The sequence below is a fragment of the Egretta garzetta genome, unplaced genomic scaffold, assembly GCF_000687185.1.
Source record: "Egretta garzetta isolate BGI_Z169 unplaced genomic scaffold, ASM68718v1 scaffold12, whole genome shotgun sequence".
In the NCBI taxonomy this organism is placed as follows: domain Eukaryota; kingdom Metazoa; phylum Chordata; class Aves; order Pelecaniformes; family Ardeidae; genus Egretta; species Egretta garzetta.
In genome coordinates this window covers 1700386-1703316 of record NW_009258795.1, presented here as the reverse complement: position 1 = coordinate 1703316, position 2931 = coordinate 1700386, and positions in this window count along the sequence as shown.

The window sequence follows — 2931 nt, the reverse complement described above, 5'->3', positions numbered from 1 at the left end:
TAGGTTAACGGTTGGACTCGATGATCTTAAAGGTCTTTTCCAACCAAAGTGATTCTATTCTATGATTCTATGAAATGTGAAATATATGTATATACCTGCTCCTGTCATATACAGCGTTAATAACACGGGGTTGTGCTTTGCAGCTTCACGTGCTTCCGGTAGCGTTTGGTCAGGAGCAGCTGACCTCTCTCCGGCGACGCGGGCATCGCTGCACTGTTCCAGAGCAGGACAAAGCCTCGTAGCTGCGCACCCTGGCAGGGCTCGCCCCGGGGCAGCCTTCCTAGGAGCAGCAGAACGGCACCCAGAAAGGAAACTTTATTATGGAGGGATGATGTATTGCCAGGAGCAACATAATGCCGATCCAAGGGAAAAAACCTGGTACCGACCCCGGCTTCCAGAAAGGAGCAGTCGCTGGCGTTTGAACCCCTGCCTCCTCTGAAAAATGAGCTGGAAGGAGATTTGTTGCACGTCTGCTCACATGGGTGGGATGGTGGAGCAACCCAAAAATGGACTGGAGAGTCTGTCTGGTTCTGCACACAGAAAAGGTTCAAACTGAGAAATGAGGCCGTGGCTGCCTGGTGGAGGCACCGAGAGCGGCAGGAGGATCCCCCTAGGGACAGGGGCTCTCTGCAAGGATTCCTTCAGGACACTGCCTGGCGTGCCAGGTGTCCTTGGAAGGTGAGGACATTAATTCTGTCTTGTCAGCGAAGTCTTTGGTCCAGAGGAAGAGCTACAGGGCCCTTCTGGTTAACACCAAGAAGCTAATTAGATTTGCTCCTCACTTAATGGAATCCCGAGCGAAGTCATTAAGGGTTTTGACGACAGTAAGTGACTTAGAAAGATGCTAATGAGATGCCACAGGGACTACTCTGCAACCAAAGCTGCAAGATTTATTCTACGGGTGCTCTGGAAACAGAAAGCATATATATATATATATGTACATTTATGGTGGCTCTTAGACGGGAGCCTGCAAGCTTGACATTTCTATACAAGGCTCTTCCAAGGAAGCGGTCCAACACGGTTCTGGGGACTGTGTCAGTCCGACAGTCTGTCGGAGAGCTTGCCTCAGGATACTGAAGAAGGGCTAGCAGATAGGATGACTCAGTGGCAGCCGCTTATTAATTTTTCTACTCTGTTCATTTTGGCAATCCCCCAGGAAGCTGCTCTTTAGTTCCTGCGGTGCCGCAGCAGTGGCATGCAGCAGTGCAAGCTGCAGAGTAACCTGCAAGGGATGTCTTATACCTTAACGGCAAAGGGCACACGCGTTTTTCTTTCTTGGAATTATTTGTGAAATAAAACCTCAGGCCGCCTGCGAACGTACGGTCCTTTTCCGTGAAATGGCCCTCCCCCTGCCCCAGCGCAGGTCCATCGGGAATAATATTATTGCCAGAAAGTCCTTTTCGGAAGGCTGGCCGTTTCTTCATGGTCATCTCACGTTATCTGGCAAACTAATTGCTAATTAATGCCAATGTGGGCTTTGCGTTTAACAGCTTTGCAGCAATGAGACTGGTCCCAGAAATGACAAATCATACGTGAAAAGGTCTTCAGGATTAAGGATAAATTAGTTATTGGAAGGCACAACAATGCAGTGAATCCCAACCTCTTGTTTTCTGGGTCAGCTTGGTAGTAAGGCAGACACTTTATAGTCATTCTATTTTGCATTTACCGAGTAACTTTGGTCAGAGTAACTCAAGATGCTGCAGAGGCAGGTAAATCAGTACTATGTGCCAAGAGTTCGCGTTCCTTGCCAGTTGCTGCCAGCAGCAGGGACAAAGCCCAAAGCCCCGCTCTGCTATTACATACTTGTGTCGTTGTAGCACCCACCAGCTCCTAATCATCCTAATCCTAAGCATCCCTGAAACCCTTCGTCCCAAGTTTGGTATTTGGGGGTTGGGCTAGGTGGCCTCTAGGGGTCCCTTCCAACCCAAGACGTTCTGTGATTCTGTGATTCCACGATTTTCATTTTGTTTCCTTTCCTCATGAAACTAGATGGCCTTTGCCTCTGCTTCAGTCTGAGCCGGAAAGCATTTTTGGGAGGGTCGGGGGTGGGAGGAGGAAGGATCAGAGTGAAGAGAGATGGGTTTATTTTCCTTTGCCATGTCCTCGTGGCCCCCAGGGTGAAACTCCTCCGCAGCTCCTCCGCAGGCAACGGCAGCTTCTCCCACACTTCGAGTGGAATCAGAATTTCACCCCAACAGCAAGCGGTTGCGGTGTTGGTTTATGGCGCCCTTTCCTTCCTCACGCGTTTCTCAGCGTGGACATGGATTTATTCATTTTTTATTTACACGTGACGGTGCAATCAACTGCCTAACGCAGCAGATCACAGGGGGTGCCGGGTTTTTCCAGCAAAACTCGTGCCTTTATTTCAAACGCGTGACAGAAATTTAAAGACTGGAAACTAACGCGGAAGGCAAACATTCCAAGCCGTACTTAACTGTTCTGGATGAATGAATAAGCTTTACAGAGCAAATGTAAACCAAAACCAACTGAAGATAAATAAGCTGGTTTCAGCAGTTCCAGCCTATGTCTAAATTTAAACTTCCCTTCGACAAAGTAGAAAAAAATCCAAGCTTACAATTAAAAGAAGACAAAAAAAGAAAAAGAAAAGCTAGTTTAAAATTCCAGAAAGAAAAAAAAAATAAAAAAGCAGCATTTTAAACAGTGGAATGTAAAATAGGAAGGGGTGACTAGCTAACAATTACCTGATCATATAAACAACAGCAAAGTGGGATGCATAGTTCTAATTGTCAAAATTACAGTAACTGTGGTGTTTTGGCAGGGCTGGAGGCGTCTGAGTGGTGACTGTGACTATTTCCAGCGAACAGGGTAAACAAATCTCATTACTACAGCAGTTAGCAGTGCTGTTTGGTACAGAAACCCAGCGCTGCATGTCCCCATTTCAAGAGCCGTATCTCAACATCTGGGACAATT